The sequence below is a fragment of the Grammomys surdaster genome, unplaced genomic scaffold (genome assembly GCF_004785775.1).
Source record: "Grammomys surdaster isolate TR1022 unplaced genomic scaffold, NIH_TR_1.0 334, whole genome shotgun sequence".
Taxonomy (NCBI): Eukaryota; Metazoa; Chordata; class Mammalia; order Rodentia; family Muridae; genus Grammomys; species Grammomys surdaster.
Window position 1 is genome coordinate 6001327 of NW_021604753.1, and position 18904 is coordinate 6020230.

Genomic DNA, 18904 nt, shown 5'->3' on the forward strand with positions numbered 1-18904 from the left:
ACACACACACACACACACACACACACACACACACACACACACACACAACCTGGCTTCTGATGGCAGGAGAACTGTCATCTAATGAAAAGCAGCAGAGTGGTGATTTTAGGGGTTCTGTGCCAGGGTTAAGCCAGGTTACCGAGCATGAGGTTCAGAGCCTCTGACCTCTGGGCAGAATGTTTAAACAAGCTTCTGGACCTTCAGACAGAGGGGCCATCAAGGCACAGACGTGCCCACTGTTTCATCGATGAGCTTCAGGAAAGGCAGATCCTTCATGAAAACCATCATAATGCTAAAAATCACTGGGGTGCTACTGTACATTACAAAGTGAATGTTAACAATGTGCTTAGCCAAAATATCTCAAACATTGATACATCAGCATCCAGCTAATATTAAGTAGTTACTCAGGAAACAGTTACTATTCCTTCATCTATATCAAGTCTTAGAAATCTGGTATGGATTCTTCTATGTTGCCTGCCCCAGAGTGGATAAGAACTCAGTGTTCACATGTGGGTGGTGATGGTTGTGTGCACCGTGGGAGGGCAAGCCTTCTCAGAAACATCCCCCCCCCAGTCCTTCTGACACAGCAGCATATACTTCCACATGACACTCCTGCTGTCCCATGTCCCATGTCACTCCCACTGCCTTCCTGGGCTGTGTCACTTGTCACCATAGCTTGTATAACTCTCCGTGCATCATGTTATTGCTGTTTGCAAATTTTGAACTTTATTCTCTGTTGCTTCCTACAAAATGTGGTTTCTAAAGGAGTCTTTTTTTTTTCCTGAAATAAACAGGCATCAGGGTCTCATGTAACCCAGGCTGGCCTAAAGTTTTCTGGGTAGTTGGTGGTGACCTCTAGTTTCTACATCCTGAGAGCTGAGCCACCCCACTAGGTTTCTGCATTAGTGGGGGTTGAACCCAGAGCTTTGTGTGTGTGCTTGAGAAGATGTTCTCTCAGCTGAACAACATCCCTAGCCATCCTCAAGGCTTTTACTACTGCTTTCTTGCCATACAGAAAAGTGTCAGCACATAGAATTTGCTCAGGAAATAGATTTGTGTTCATAAGTGGAATATGTTATCTATGAAACCAGGGCTATTAATAGAGCTTATGTTGGGAATACAAGGGATATAGGAATTACATCATCGACTACCCCATCAGATACCCTGTCTGCATCCCTCAGGCAGCATTCCTTCACTGCAGTCATTTGTAACTTTGGGGTCCTCCCTCCACACCCCAGTTGTCTTCTGTTCTAGTCACTGGAGTGCCTTCTATTTTAAGTACTCCTAGTGTATGTACTTAAAGGAAAAAGAAAGACTGTGGGTATCTATTCCTCATCTATGCTAATTTGCCTGTTCTTATGTAATTTGTAAGGTGGCAAAGCCTGACATACTATTGCAGTCTGGGAAGCCAGGGCCGTTTATCAGCCCCTGCCTGCTGCAGTCATTGAATAATTCTCTGCTGCCTGTAAACAGCAGTCTGCCAGATTCATTAAGTCTGATGCATGCAGCCATTCGCCATACAGATAAACTTAGTACAGCTTCCTAGGGCAAGAAATCTTGCATATCTGGAGTTCGCAGCACTGGTCTTTGCCCCTTAGCCTGTGATGAAGGTATGGACGGACTTCCTTAGGGCAATGTCAACCTTTGCCAGTCAAAGCTTGAATTCAGAAACTGCAGAGATATGCCCTGTTATTGCAAGAAATCTGGTGTGTTGGTAACTATATAATATGCACACCCCTCTGGGGCTCCTTCTAGCTCAGAAACCCATGTTAGGTTTGTCTTTCTCCTGTATGGGGCATGGAATTACACAAGGGACAGGAATATGTCTTTGTAACTTTAGATTCTATCCCAGAGTCTAAAAAATATATACACTTTTGTTGAAAGAATCAGCGAATCAGATACAGTTTGCAAGCTTTTTTTCTTACATAATTAAGTTTATTCACATTTCTTCAACAAGTATATGAGGAAGCTGTGATTTTTCACTTCTTTTTTTCTGCTCATAGTTGTTTTTATTATTTTTCTTTTATTGGATATTTTCTTTATTTACATTTTAAATGTTATCACCTTTCCAGGTATCCCCTCCAGAAACCCCTTATCCCATCCTCCCTTCCCCTGCCTGTATGAGGGTGCTCCCCCATATACCCACTCCTGCCTTCCAACCCTAGCATTTCCCCTACACCGGGGCATCGAACCCACACAGGACCAAAGGCTGCTCCTCCGACTGATGTCCAACAAGGCCATCCTCTGCCACTTACTTGGCCGGAGCCATGGGTCTCTCCATGTGTTCTCTTTGGTTGGTGCTCCATTCCCCGGGAGCTCTGGGGCATCTGACTGGTTGACACTGTTGCTCCCCTAATGGGGCTACAAACCCCCTCAGCTCTTTCAGTCCCTTCTCCAACTCCTCCATCTGGGACCCTGTGCTCAGTCCAATGGTTGGCTGTGAGCATCCTCCTTGTTGAGCTGCACTGATGGAATCCTAAAATACCAGACTCACTTGCACGTTTAAACAAGAAGAAGCCATCTCATTCCAAAGGAGATAATTTTTATAGATTGAACTTAAAGAATCAACACAATACTTTCCCGCATCTTAGTGAGGCAAAGTCTGACACTGATTCAGGTCTCACAATATTGACTTACAGTCTTCTTCCCATTGTTTTTCTCCTGTGCACAGGAAACACATAGCACATCATGTTATCCTTTGATCTACTAACCAAATCCTAAGTTCTTAAAAAAATGGAGTATGCTCATTTATTTACTTTGTGTGTGAATGTATGTGCACATATGTCATAGTGTGAAATGGAGGTCAGAGGACAATGTGCTGGAGTCAGTTCTCTCCTTCCACCATGTGGCTTCTGGGACTGGAACTCAGCTTGTCAGTCTTGAGGACAATTTCCTTTACCTGCAGATCCCTTTCTCTGACCCTAAACCATCATTTCTTTATTGATACTCTACCTTGTGGAGACTTGCTCAAGTTACCCGAAATGGGTCATTAGTCAACTGGACCAAGATCTTGGTGTTGACTGGCTTATAGAGACTTGAGCTGTTTCTATGTTTTCCAAACTTTCTAAAGTTAATTATTGTTTCTAGTACTCCCAAGATCATATTAAGAAAAAAATTCTGGGGGCTGCACAGTATGAGAACCAGAGTTTGGACCTGCAGCACCCAAGTAAATTCTAGATGAGTGTGGTAACCCTGAGCTCAGGAGGTGAAGACAGTGGATCTCCAGGGCATATGATTAACCCTGGTTCTTCCTGTTGTCCTGTGGCATGGTTTCCTGTCCATGCAGGAAGGTAATAGCCTTCACACCAAGGGTGGCAGAGAGGACTGAAGGAGGACAAGTTCATGGCTGATCATCCATTCATCTAAGCATGTGACTAGTGTTTTTGATACTAGAAAATGACACACCAAGTTCAGAAGGCTGAATCTGGAGAGCAACTTTGGAGCTGAGCCAAAGGCATCATGGGCTGGCCTGGTGGGATATTTCTGGAGGCTGAAATCAACCTATAGGCTTTTGGTAACTGTGGGAAAGGACCAGGAGGTTGAAAGGTGCCATGGCAGCAGCTGAAGGCTTTTTGGTGTTAAGCAATTAAAATTCGGATGTATTGAAGGTGTGTGGAATTGCCAAGAAGCAGGCAATAGCTCCCTTTCTACAGAAGAAGCCACAGAAATAGAGGCAGTCTCTATGTTCTTGCTGACTATGGAAGAAGTGATTTCTGGAAACTTGGAGAGCAGCTAGGACAATAAGGGAGTACAAAAGTTTCTGAGTAAGTATACTACATGGCTCAAATATGCTCAGGAATGTTCTGGATCTTTCTGGATTGTATACTGAAGTTAGATGACACAGGCTTCGTTCCTTGCTTTTTCATTGTGCTGGGTGTGCTACTTCTATCAGTCTCAGTTTTCCCATCTCTAAAAAGTTGTATCCGTTTCATGGTACTTTGAGAACTTAATATGGAATAATTAGTGTCAATTTCTTAGGACCATGCACAGTGTATAGAAAACCCTTCCCTAATACTCTATGCTATCTACTTTGACTCTGAATGCTCTTTTCTTATCCTCCTTCTCCTCCTCCTCTTGTTCCTCCTCCTCTTCCTTCTCCACCTCCTACTCCTTTACCTCCTTCTCCTTTTCCTACTCCTCCTCTTCTTTATTTCTGGCCTCCTTTAGTCTCAAGTTTATCAGGTCATCAAATATTGAATTTTTGCCTCTGTTTTGCTGCCTTGGGTCTTTAGAATTTCCTCATTGAGATATGAACACAATTTTGGCTTTCTCTAATATAGAGGCCTGCTCATGGAGCACTCTGGTTATGTTGCTTAAATTTCCAACCCCAATAAACCCATATAAAAACCATACAATCCAATTATTATAAGTATATGCTATATGCCTAGACTGGGGAGAGCTAGCAGTACACTAACTTATTCCCCAGCTATAAGACCCCTTGCTACTTGTGGTTTCTTGTTACTTGTGGTTCTAGTCCATTGTGGCTTCTCCTCCTCTTCCTCCATTCTCTCTTCTCTTCTTACCTTCCACCTTTCTTCCTACCTGCCCCCCTATTCTCCAGTGTCCAGACCCATCTTTGCCCTCCACTACCCTATAACAGGCTCTAGCCTTTTATTGACCAGTTAACATGGGGAAAGGTTCACCTGAAATCACCTGAGTACTGGATGGTCTGCTCGTCAGGGGCAGCCCCTCTTGCAAAACCATTATTAACACTAGAATACAATCAGCATCAGGCCAACCCATTACATAGTCATGTTACTAGGCTGTAAAGTCTTACTTTCTCATTGGGAGGAAAAGCATTTGGAGGAGAAGCAAAGAAATGAAAAGATAGAGGGAAAACTGAATAAAAAAGAGAATTTTCATTTCAAAAATAAAAATGAAATGATTTCTCCTCTTCCTCCTCTTTGTTCTTCTTCTTCTCTTCCCCCACTTTTTTTTTACTACTAACCACAAAACCATTGGTAGTGTCCATCACATTAGAATCAGTAAGGAGTGTGGGTATCTTTCTTATGAAATTATTGTTGAAGCATTCTAAATCATCATAGCTAGGAGAAGGAAAAGAAATGTGTAAGTGAAAGGTTTCTAGGGGAAAATTCAACCAAGTAAGAATCGTGTGTGTGTGTGTTTTATAATTAAGAGAGAATAGTAAAGAAATAAAACATAGGGAGCCTAGCATCTTAAAATAAAGAGGATGATAAACTCTTTACTGGCAAAGTAGCAATTCCTTTGTTGAATTTTTTGGATCTGGCTTTTATTATTAAGGCTGATGCTGAAAGCTGGCGTTTTGACAGGAACAAGGAGCGTTTGTCACTATCTGGGAAAAAGATAGATGCTGAATGACATTTTGGAAGAAATGTATACATTTTGAATCTAAGAGCTCTTTTTCCTTCCCAGGAAAATTCCACTAGCAAATGACTGATTGGTTATCTTCCGCTCCCAGTTCTCATGGCTATTTGAATGAAAACAGAAATGAAAATTTCTCTTTTTCCCTTCCTCTTCTCTTTCTCTCTCATCCTCTCTCTCCCTCCCTCCTCCTTTCCCTCCCTCCCTCTGCTTTTAACCTTTGAGGGGAGTAGAAGTTATCTTTGTAAGAAGTATCTTTTCTGGTAAGGGCACCATTCATAGTTAAATAAACCTTGATTGATTCCAGAGCTGAAGAAGCTGAGTACCAGAGGTACTTTCTACAGAGTACTGAAGTCTACTCTGTGGAAGGGTAGTGCGTCTAACTTTAAGTTGCTCTCACTAATCCTGGTAAATCAGGAGGAGAGGAAGATAGAGAGATGAGGCAAGCCACCCAGCAGCCTTGGATTCCTCTGATAGCCAACTATGGGGCATAGTGGGGCAATTTATTTTCCTTCTCCAGTTTCCTTAAAGATAGGCATTCCAGTATAGGAACTCCTTTTCCAGTTCCTAAAGACAAAGGTGGTGAGATGCTGAGGTGAAAGCTGTTGAATTTATACAACTAGATGCTACTGTGAGCATGAGGCTGACTTTGTGACCATGTAGACATAAGACAAGGAGTTACAAGCAATAAATAAGTGGCGAAGAACAGAAAAAAACCCAAAAGAGTTCTACTGGAGCCATGACCCCATGGTACACAGCTGCTTAGCATATGTGTGGCCCTAGGTTCCATTTCCAGTACTGCAAAGCAATCAACAACCAATGTCAATCAAACCATACACAATCAAAAACTCAACTTGGAGAAGCATGTTGGCCAACTCCCACTTTCCAGCAGTAGAGGGACCATGTGTCTTGGATGCCAATTTGTTAGAAAGGATGACTGATCATCCTGAAGCCTAGGTATCTACCCAGAAAGTTCAAATTCTAGCTCTGGTAGCTTGGTTTCAGGAGGTCTTCTGCATGATGGCAGTTCACACTCCTTTCCTAATGCGTTTTCTTTTATTGTACTGAAATTTTTTTTAACCCATGATCAGCTGTGGTTTCTGGTTGGACTTCAAAGCCATTGACATTTGGGGAATTTCATTGTCTTTAGTAAGTCTTCAGAGGTGAAGGAAACTGACAGCCAAATGCTGTGAGATCAAAGAAAGAGGGATACACCTGAGTGTGTTAGTGGACATCTGTTATATCAGTAGTAAGCAGGCTGAAGTAGGCAGACATGAATTCAGAGCTGAGTCTGGGCTACATAGTTGGACCTTGTCTTAGGGGAAAAAAATCAAAAGAAACAGACAGATCCTAGACTATAGGGTGCAGTTTGTTGAAGACTCACTAGCAGACATATGGGCAAAGTAGAAGCAAGATTAATGTAGAACCTTGAGCTACATGCCAGAGGAAGGACACTTAGAAGACAAGAAAAAAAATGATTTTCATAGAACTTAGAATGCACTTGGTTTCAAGCTATTAGAAGGGCCTCAGACAGTTGTTTTCTTGTGGCTGTGACAAAATAACCAACAAACGCAACTAGAGAAGGAAGAAAGGTTGATTTTTGGCTCACAGTTTGAAGGATGCTGTCCACTATGGTAGTAGGAATAGAATACAGGGAAAGATGAATGACTGTGCTCCTCTGCCCTTTCTGCTCCTTTCCCCTCTTCGTTCAGTGTAGGCACCAGGTTCACACTTGGAGTTTAAGGTTTTTTTTTTTCCTCTGTAGTTAAGCCTTTTAGAAATGCTCTCATAGACAAGGTCAGAGGTGTGTCTCATGTGACTCAAGGTTCATTCAGAGGAAATAGGGGTGAAAGTGACAGTGAAGATAGCCAACATGGGTACATTCTGGGGTCAATGGAGTCTGTATGTTGTCATTAGGCCACACACCAGGACTTCTGTGGTTTCATTATCTATAATATGCTGAGACACAGTTTATGAAAACAGACCAGCATCATCCAGGGTCAACATGGAAGCTATAAGACAGGATGGCTTCTCTCATGTCCTCACACCAACAATGGAACTTCCAGGGAAGCATCAAGCAAAAACTTGAGTTTTTTCTCAAAACAGGAATTTTGGCACAAGTCTGTGTGGATCATGAAAACTGCCCCTCATTGGACAGTGACATTTCAAATGTGTCAATGCCAGTATTTTCTGGACTGATAACAATGCCCAAAGACCCCTCCCATTTTCTTTATAATGATTTTCCAACTTGGTGGGTTAAAAAATCTGCTATACTTATAAATACCTTGACAGTGATGTAGTATCTGAACTCATACTCTCTGGGAAACAGTAATGATTAAAGACACCTGTGTCACTCTGGTACAATGGCTTAGTAGGTAAAGGTCATTGCCACCAAGCCTGATGACCTTCCATTGTTGTCCATGTTTTTCATAGGCATGTGAATGACCTTCTTGTTTGCTTACCTTTATAACATGCCAGGTCTCCTTCCTTTCCTCGGTGACATCTTCATTAATGAATGTTCTCTAGATTTTTGTAGCCTTAGTAAAATCAATTCCTTCATTGTTTGGTGTATAGTCTTTGACAATACCAGGTTGGATAATTTTTTTCCAGACCAAAGGGAAATTCAGGTCACCAGTCAAGGCCATAAAGGAAAAAAAAAGAAAGAAAGAAAGAGAAAAAATGAAAAAAAAAAAGGTTATAGGGAATCAGCAGGGATGTCCTAAAAAATTAGCTCGAGCTAGACTAGGGAACAAAAGGAAAATTTATATGCAAATGAATGGGCATCCAAAGCACACTGCTTCAAGCCAAGCTTCACAGCTTCAGTACAAAGAACAGGAAGAACATGGAGTAATACTAGCTGTCCTTGTTGATCCATAAGTTTTCTTTATTTCATTATAGTCTTATGTCTTATAAATATGTCAACACTTTGGGAGCCCAAGGCTCCAATATGAATTCAAGAGCAGCAGGTTGGGAATTGAGGAAGGTCTCTAAATTGTTGTACTGTCAAGTGGATGTCCTCAAGATTCCATTTGAAAAGGCAGACGTGTCTAGGAGTTTCAACCCTAACTCCAGGAGCCACTGTCAATAACTTGTGAGTGAGTCCAAAATTCCATTGTCTTTGCATCAAGGTCTGAAAGGCTGGGAACAGTGTGTTTGGTCCAGAGGCAGCAGTGAAACCAGGGTGAGGTTGGACTATGACTTGTAGCCGTCCTTGGCTCTTCTTCTTCCCCATTCTACATTTTTTGGTTTCTTCACTAATGTCTCCTGGACTATTTCCTGGAGATCACTTGTCCTTGAATCTTTTGTTCAAAGTCACAGTGGGGAGATCAGACAGAAGACAGATTTGACTTATTCTGATGGATGGAGGAAAGTAGGGAAGACAGAAAGAAAGAAGGGGAAAGAAGTCAGAAGAAGGGTGTAAGGAAGAAATGGAGGGAAGGAGGGAGAGAGCAGAAAGGGAGAAAGAGAAGGGTACTCCTCTCCCTTTAGAAAGCCAGGCAGGGAAAATGGACAAAGCTGTAATTCATTGCTGAGAACTCTACACTTGAATTCCAGCTCTTTTTCTTTCCAGCTGTTTAAGTGTGGGTGTCCTACTTGTATATTTGAGTTTCAACTATCTCATAGTTTTGAACTCAAGATTGTTGCAATGATTAAAGTCAGTGCTTTTGGCTAGCCCCTGCTGGGTACTCTGTTGGTTTTGGCTAGCCCCTGCTGGGTAATCTGTTGGTTTTGGCTAGCCCCTGCTGGGTACTCTGTTGGTTTTGGCTAGCCCCTGCTGGGTACTCTGTTGGACTCATCCCAGTCTCTCAAGTGAAGTCTCTAAGAAACACCTGTGTTCTTTAGTGTCAGTCTGAGTTGACACTATTCTGCTCCCCTTGGTCTCAAGTTAACCCCAAGTCCTTGTTCTTCCTCCTTGCTGTCTGTGGCTGTAGAAAATGTGTATTGAAATAGTGTAATTGCAGTTTGATAACTTCCAGATTCTTAAGATCTCAGAAATTTGTGATTTTTAAATCTTTTAAAATTATTTAAAAACAATTTAAATAATAATTTCATTAATTCTTTGAGAATTTTACACAATGTATTTTGATCATATTTACACTCCCTAACTCCTCCCAAACCCATGCCTACCTTGTGTTCTGAATTGGAATAGATTTTGTTTAAAATATAGTTTTCCAGATCCTCTTTGGTGGACATGGGAGGGCTCCAGGAATTGAAGAGTTTTCAAGGCTGGTAATCTTTAGAACTTAATTTTGGAAGCCTACAACACTGGATTCAGAGTCTAGCACTAACCGTTAGACTAACCTCACTCTTTTATGTTCTCTGAATTCTGTTTTCTACTGGTGCAGTGTAGACTCAGGCAGGTGTCAAGTCCCAACTGACCATTCAGCCCTATTTCCCTAGAAATGCTGCTTCTCTGAATTCTCAAACCCAATGGCTTCCTGGTCCACTTTGCCCCTATTGGGTTGACACTTGGCTTTGTACATCAATGAATTCATTCTTAGATGTCAATGAGTACTTGTCCATTTAGTGCAAAACAAATGGGCTGATGGTGCTGAGAAAGCCTGAGATGACACCAACAATCAATCAAGTGCTCCATGGGTCCACCTAGCCCTGGAAGGCAGCCGATCCATTATGGCTGATTAAGACCACGAATGACAAGGAGCCAAGGCCTTTCCTGTCTGCAGCTCCTGAGATAGGATGGAGGTTAGCCTCTGACTTTGCCTAAGGACATGGTTGTTGCTAGTCATCACATTCCTGTTCTCAGCCACTTACTCCTTGATCAGTGTATTTGTTTATGATCAGTGCATGTAGCTTACTCCACAATGCCTCCCAATGTCTCCTCAGCATCCCCTTTTTAACTCCCACAGTGTTCCCTAGTTTTCAAAGCTATGCCTCCTCCCACACTAGTCACCCCACTAGATATAAGATTCGTTGAATGGGAAGAAGAATTGTAGTTATGATTCTGTTGGGTGACTTTTTCTGTTCAGATAGGACACTAAAACAACAGCTACAACAATGCCATAGTTTGGTTCCTCGACCACTTAGATTGCTGTGTTAGTGTACCAGAACAAGACTTTCTTAAAAGAAGGCTGTATAATGATAAGACCACACTAGCATTGGTATGACTCACAAAAACTAATCTCTAGAGCTCTATGGCTGATTAAAGTCTTTCATCCCCAGTGATTGTCACTGTCTATTGAACCTGGAGGGGTCTACTTGTGAATCTTAAGTTTCTGAGACCTATAAATTCTGTTTACTTTCTGAGCCTTATGAACTTTCTTCCTCTCTCTGGAAGGGAGTGTTTCAATTTGGCAGAAACAACTGTAGAGTAAGTTCATAAGAACTTCCTGTTTTCATGATGTTTAGAGTATTTCTTGAGACACTGGAAGTCTAATCTAGTGGGGTTAGCAAACTTTTTGCAAAGGGCCATATACCAAATATTTTAGTCTTTGAAGTACAGAAAGTCTCATAGCAGTGACCCAGCTCTGCTACTATATCAGAAAAGCAGAACAGGCACCAGGTAACCCGAACTGGTGGTGCAATGTCTAATATAACTTTATTGACTAAGACAAGTGGCTAAATTAATTCATGGACTGTAGTGTACAAATGCCCAATGTAGACCATTATTGTATACATGTATTGGTTCAATAATTAACTTATGAGCATCTCCACATGCCAGGTTAAAAAATATGGAATAGTGAACATTCTGCCTTCATGGAGCCTCTTGTGTATTAGGAAGGACTAGATCACCCCTTTGCATTCAGTTATATGTATAATTGCTTTTATGATAAGCTTTTACGTTTATTGCTTTATCTGAAGGATAAAGGCAAGGTGTGATTGATGTGAACTAGAGAGAAGGGGAAGAGGTGGGGTGGGAAAGGGATGGACCATCAAACAGAAGGAGCAACAAGGGGCTCTTCCTGGGTGAGAGGAACTTGGTAAATCAAGAGACTCTGGCTTACTGTCATTCTGGGAAGAAGAGTGAAGCAGGCATCAGGTTCCTTTTGGTATGTCTTAAGTATTTTATACATTTCCCCAGAAGCAACGGGAAGTGTCCATAGTGTTTTAAAGCAGGAGAGAGAAACACTAGGAGACTTTGGATTCAGAAAAATTTATATGGCTAGAGTTTGGGGAATAGATGGTAGGTAATAATAAATCAAGGAAGCCTGGGCAGATAGTTCCAACAGTATTTTATCAACTTTGGCATAACACAGACTCTCACCCTACATTTCTTTTGTTCTATCCTCACCCACAGAGTCAGATACTTAATTAAATGTTCATGCCTGAGGTCACCATTCAGAGGCCAAAGCTACCCACTTACAATGAATCCCTCTTGATAATGACAGTTTATTAATATGACTGAAGGAGCTGGGGAAACATCTCAGCCATTAAAATTTATGCCTTGCAATCATGAGGACCCGAGTTTGCATCCTTAGTATTGACTGTGGATAGGTCCCCGAGAGCTGAGAACCAGATGGCCCTGGCCTTCATGCAGTCCCAGAGACCCCCAAGCCAGCTCTGGCTGTCCCCAGGACCTCAGACTGCGCTTCCCTACCCCCCAGAGTGGTGTCCTGTGGCTTCCCTACAGTCCAACACCCACACAGCGACAGTGTGGGGGGTCAAAACTGTCCACATCCTGCCTCCAATAGCAGCTGATACCTGTGGTGGAACAGACTCCGGACACCAGTAACTCTACAAATACTAGTGCTGTGGAGGTTGACTCAAAGCTCCCTTGAGCTCATTGGCTAGCAAACCTACTTTAAATAGTAAGTTACTGGTTCAATGTGAGACTTTGTCTCAAAAGTAAGATGGAGAGCAACTGAGGAAGAAACCTAATGCCAGCCTCTTGCTTGCACACACATGGACACACACACACACACACACACACACACACACACACACCTGGACTTCAGTGTTCTAGGGATCTTGATAGCCAAATTAAGAGTCAGACTGCATGGGGCTTTTTAATCATAAGGGGCACCTTATGACATACCTTTGGAAGCACAATCCTTTCTCTATAAGACCATATTTCAAGGTGACCTGGACCTTCTGAAGATTTGCTTATGGCCAATTCAAGCCATGATCATTTTGCTGATACATTTTGAAGATGATATGACTATAAGTGTCTGCATAGTCTAAGGCGCTTGCTACCTCCACTCAGAATGCACTGATATGTAGCTCATTAAGCAGAACAGACCTTCCTGCTGAAAAGAATAATAATTTCAGGTTTCAAATGTCATTCTCAGTTGCTATTTGGCAAGAGTGCTGCAGTCACACTTTCTGTTACTACAAAGGCTGGACAAAGTCATCTTCCTCTCTATTGGCAAACCTTCATCTCAGACTTTCTGCAATGTGGCCATTTAGGCAATAAAAAGAAATGCAGAGCTGGCTGCTGAGATGGCCTCTAGAGACAGCACCTCCTGGTAGTTATACCCTTGAAGAGTCCCCTTTCATGTTATATTAGAGTTGATAAATGTGACAATGAGGTGACTATGGCTTTCAATGTGAGGATACAAAAGACTGGGGAGCCTCCATCTTGGTCACAGCATGAATGTTGGATCTCTCAGTCAGGAAGAAACTGGCTTTTATATTTTGAGCATCTTCTTATGGCAAGAAATTGGAGCCCCTGGTAAATGGTCATATGAATGAACTTGAACATAGATTCCAGCCTCATTCAAGCCTTCAGATGATTATAGTGACTTGTAACAGTTGACAGGAAATTGCTTGTGAATCCCCAGGCTGAGAGCAGATAATAAAACGCACCTGGATTCTGACCTATGGAGAACATGAGATAATCAATGTGTGTTTACTTTAGTTCTATGTTTTAAGAAAATGTGTTACACAGTAGTAGCCAACAGGTAGCAAGAGATGAAATGTTTGGACTACTCAAATTATTCTGGTGTGAATGTGTATAACAAGATTGATAAGAAGGATCCCATTGTTAGGATGCTAGAGATGGGTAGAACATAGCTGACAGTTTGAAGTCTATGTTATGGCCACCAACAAGGCAAGTGGAATTTGTTTTCTGGACCATATTTCCTCTTGATATTGAATCAAGAGGTTAATCTAGACAAGCTGAGGCATGTAGAATACCTTTGCTGGTTCTTGGGTGTTTGTGGCGGATCTGATGAATACCTGTTTTTCCACAAGGGCACCCTTGTCTACAAGTGCATGCACAGCCACATGCACTTGAAATGAGAAAAGTGCACTGAGCTGTGTCACAGTATTGAGCTATAGGATAGGCATTTTGTCCATTAGACTTCCTCATTGCTAACAGAGAATACCTGATATAGACTGATTTAGGTGAGGAAATGTTTCCTTTGTTCTGACTTCAATAGTTTCTGTTATAGGTATAGTTGAGCACAGGACCTCACATCATAGTAACCAGAAAGGAGGAGGTGAGGGGAGAGAGAGGGAATGTTGACAGCGAGAAGGAGAAGGAGGAAGGAGGGAGAAAGGGAAAAGGAGGGAGAGATGGATATATCTATATCTAATCTAAATCTACATCTATCATCTATCCATCTATCCATCTATCCATCTATCTATCTATCTATCTATCTATCTATCTATCTATCTATCTATCTATCTAGACTAAGATTTTTCTGCCTTCTTTCCTTTTACTCTATCCAGCCCCCATGAAAGTTGGGTCTTTTCAACTAGTATTAACTAATAATGCTTTTTAAAAACAATATAATTTTTTGTAACATCCTGAATGGCAAGGAGCTGTCCTACCAGATAGAATGTTTCAACTCAAGAGGAAATTACTACACAACACAGATATACAAAGAAGTGTATCAATAGGAGAATGGGTGACAGCTTACTTACAGGAGCATGGCTGACTCAAACGCAGCTGTATCACAAGAAGTCTACCTAGCATGGGTGATGACTCACCAAAGCTGGAACCCTGGATCTCCCTGCATAATTTGAAAGCACATTGATTGGCCAGAGTATCTACTGTTCTGAGCAGTCATTATTATTTATATAACATTGGAGAGAGCAAGGCCTTCTGCATCTGGTAAACTTTAGGAACTTCCTGAAACCTTTGGGTTGTTTATTTCCTGAGTTTTATGAACATCACTTTGGAAGGAGCTTTCCTACTAGATAGAATGTTTCAACTCAGAGGAAATTGGCACAGAACACAAAGAATTGTGCTTTGACAATCTTCTAGGCATTTCTCAATCCATGCAAGTTGACAGTTATGATGAATCATTCTAGGCACAATAAAATACCAGAAATTACATGATGTTTCTACTGTTACCATGTACTTACCTAAGAAAACTCAAGCTCATCAAGCTTAATATTGCTCAAGGAAAGCTTAATTTTGCTCAAGGACACCTTGTTCATTCTATTGCTATATTACAAAGGACCTCTAGGTTAGAACCTTAATATAACACACATTTATTATCTCAAAGGTTTGGTGAACAAGGAGTCTAGGCATAACCTGGACAGTTTTTTCTCCTTGTAGGACTTTACAGTACTGGGATCAAAGTTTCATATTTAATGCCTTCTCCACTTTAACACAATGTTCTTGCCCAAGTTTCTGGCAGTCTCTGGCAGAATCTACTTTTCTGTTGGCATAGGACTAAGACCTCAGTTCTTAGAAAAGACAGTCAATGACATGGTTCTTTGGTAATTTAAGAGAAGTTCTCATAAATAACCAAATTCCATCTTGCTTTTCCATTTGCTTTTGCCTGATTAGATCAGGCCCACTAATATAGTATCTGAGGGGCTCTAATAGGTCCAGACATGATAAACATGCTTCTGGCAGGCCTTGCCTTTCACCCCTATTTCCTCTGCTAGGCTAAAGTGTCAGATTACATTCCTGAAGCTATTTACCAAGGTCCACTCCCTTATTTCACCTCTTCCTCCTCCTGAGGCTGAGTACCAATGTCCAAATATCAAGGTATTGACGTCCAGATATCAAAAGCCTCCTTTTGGGTATCCAAGTTAATGTGCCCAATTAAAATTAAACACCTCATCCTAACATAGGGGTTCTCCTTTTTCCTTTATAAATTTCCAATTGTTTTCAGCCCAGGTCTATCTTCTCTATTCAGAGGCAGTTCTTTGTCCCTCAGGGCAAATATCTTTTTTCCCCACTTCCTTGTTCGCTTCTTCTTCTTCCTTGTCCTCTATCTCCTGTCTTTGTCTTTTATTCTCTGCTTTTTGTCTCATTGGGGCTAATAAATCTCCCGAGTGCTGAGAACTTGGTGTGTCTTGTGCCAAGGTTAGTTCTTTCAATCTCCCTTTGGATTAACTTAATGTGAAATGACTTAGGATTTCAATTATACATTTAAAGCTCTTTTACACTTGTCAACATAAGGCAAGCTCATCATTAAAGTGATAGGCTATTAAAGTCACAGGTCCTGTTCACACTTAAGAGAAAGGGTGTATAAAGGCATGTACTCAGTAGTACCTGCATATGGGGGTAGTGGGGATTGGGGTTACTTTAGAATCCTACCTACCACACTCAGACACACAATAGGCAAAAGTGCCTCAGATTCAGATACTGGTCTATTTGACTCTGCTGATCATGCCTCTAAACCTGCTAGCCTTTGAGGAATGAAAACCACACCAGTAATCTTAACGCTTAGCAATGGTGCTTAACAATAATGGCCTTGATTTTTATCACTCTTCAGGTCAGTGTATTTCTGTTGTCAGAATCTGAAACCTAAGTCAAATCAGTTTAAGAAAGCAAGAGGATTTGATTTCCAACAAAGGACTTTAGAAAAGATATAGGATCTTAGCCAACATTCTTTGGCATCTGCATTTCTTATGTCAGTGACCTGTGCTTTTATTCTCAGGGATCTCCCTGCTAAAAAAAAAATTACCACTAGGAGTTTACACCCTTGCATTGATTCCTTTCTGGCTGTTATGGCAAAATATGCCAACAAGGGCAACTTAAGTGAGATGGGTCATTTTGTCCTATAGTTCCAGGGAAACATAGTCAATCAGAGCAAGGAAGTCATGGCAGCAGGCAGGAAAGTCGTGGAGGTGAACCTGCAGCAGAAACCTCTCCTGGCTCTCGTACATAGAAAGCAAATGATGATCAGGAAGTAAGACTGGGCTATAAAGCCTCCAGACCTGGGACTCATGTTCTTTAGCAAGGCTTCACATCCTAAATGTTCCACAACCTTCTTAAACAGTGCTTCTATCTGGAGACAGAGTGTTTATACATGAGCCTGTAGGAGAGACTTCCCATTCAAACAACAATAGTCCTCACAGCTTAAAACCCACAGAGAAAGGAAGTCTGTCTTTCCTAGTGTCCATACATACATAAATCCTAGCAAGACTGAATGACTCTTATTCTGCTTCGGACTGTGCTAGCTGTATTTCCAGTGCTATGACAACATCAGCTTACAAGCAGGGAAGGTCTGCTTTGATCTGCAGTTTCAGCCCATGGGCTCTGTTCAGAGGTAGCATATCAGGACGGAAGCACACAGGGAAGGAAGCTGCTCATCTGACACTGGCCAGCAAGCTAAGTGCAACCTCACTTTTTGTATATGTGTACAAGTGTGCACATGCGTGCCTGTCAAGATCTGATAATAACCCTAGGGTTTGTTGCTCTGGACCATCTACCTTTTTTTTTTTTTTTTTAAACCAGCTCTCTCACTGGTCTTGGAACCTCCCAACTAGGCTAGCTGCCACCGTCACCAGCTTTTACATGGGAATGCAATTCAGATTCTTACTTATGTTCAACATATACTTTTCCAATGGAGTTATCTGCAGTCCCACGAACTTACTTTTATCACAAAGCCATTGCCTTAGAAATCATTAAGCTGCAAATCTTAAATGGATTTATAAAGTCAGAGTCCTACTGATCTAGTAACCTCTAAAATATTCTCACTGTTGAATACTGCTGCTTTGGGGATCAAGCTTTTAAAACACAAGTTTGGGGAACATTTAAGACTCAAACCATAACAAAGATCCAAACTCTGTCTGGGTTAGACTGGCTAACTCCCTTTTCTGGGAAGGACAGAGGACATCACCAAATATGTAAACAGTATGGTTCTAAAAGAAGAGTCAGACAGTGTGACCAACAGGAAGAAGTGATGCTGGGCCAATGAAAGCAGTGTTCCTAAGCTAAGGTCAATTTCTATCCTTTGTCTTAGGAAATACACACACACACAAGAGCTTCTGGGTGTGTATGAGGCCTCAAGCTTCAACTGTACAGAACTGAGGAACTTGATGCCAATTCCTCACTCTCTCTTCAGTCCCCAAGCCTCCAAATTACCTAGATGAGGAAGGGCTGGAGCTAATGCATTGAGTGAACAAATGATGTGCTTCCTTGAGCTAATTATTTCTGAAGCTCGGTGGTGAGTTCATTGCTGATTTAGATTCGTTAACCTTATCTTAGCCTGGGGAACTTTCTCCACAGTAATCCAGATTTTAAATGAGCTTACCTCCAGGCGAGCCACATTAGCTTGCATCCTTCCTGTTATGGTGGCCTCACCCTGAGGAGCTAATACAGCTTAATAGCATGGTTTAGAAAAGGTGGAAGATATCCTAAGGATGGGACTAACCTTTACTTTATGAGCCTTTCAATAAAGGTATGGAGGGATCCATTGAGGGGTCTGACACTCCTCAATGTCAGGATACCAAGCCCTCTCCTCACAAGGGATAGAATTTCCTCTGGGAAGTGTCTGCCCCTAATTTCTGCAAAGGATATCACCTCTTGTCATTTGGCTTGTGTGTCTCTGTGCCTTTATTTTCACCTTTTGTGAATCTCAAATATTTTATCATTTATTTCCCCAAAGCTTTGACCATATTTGGGTTGTTTTCTAAGATTTTAAATTTTGGAACTTTTCCAAAAATGAGCCTTTGTCTAGAAATGATCATCAGTATTGATAAGTCAAAGATCTTCTTTTTATTTGCTTCCATAAAAAGGGGGAAGTGAAGTCACATTCAGCTTTCTACAAAACTTACAGGCTCAAAGCAATGACTCCATCTTGGCAGCTATGTGAGCATGGGAAGAACAATGAAGAATGCCTAAGCATTAGAAGAAGAACTCAAGGGTTTGCCTGTCCCTCCTTCATCATATAAAACTCACTGACTTCTCTACACATTCCCAACCCACACGACCTGAAAGCCACAAGAAATAGAATTATTGGGGCAGAGAACAAATGAATAATTAAAATGGAGAGATGCAGAAGGGTGACTGGCCTTCTTCTCTCCAGTAGCCCAAATGTGTTGGTGGAGTGGCAAAAAAATTTCCCCTATTCCCTAGTATAGAGGTAGGTAGCCATTAAATATGCTGTTTATGACCTCAGTCTTCTGGAATTCATGCCTTCCTGTCATTTTCTTACCTTTTGTTGTCTGCTCCATTTTATAGTGAATTCATTGGAGCTAATGTCACAAAGACATTGCCCCTATCCTGTATCATAAAACAAAAGCCCTCGCTGGGTGCTCAATGCCCTGGTGACCTCCAACTCGCAGATAAGAAACTGAGGTTCAGGTATTTGCTTGGCCCAGAATGCCACTTTTATGTTGAAGACTCAGAAATCAAGCATCTCTAGGACAATCATACTGTGTAGCTACTTCCTCCTGATCATCCTGGTCCAAA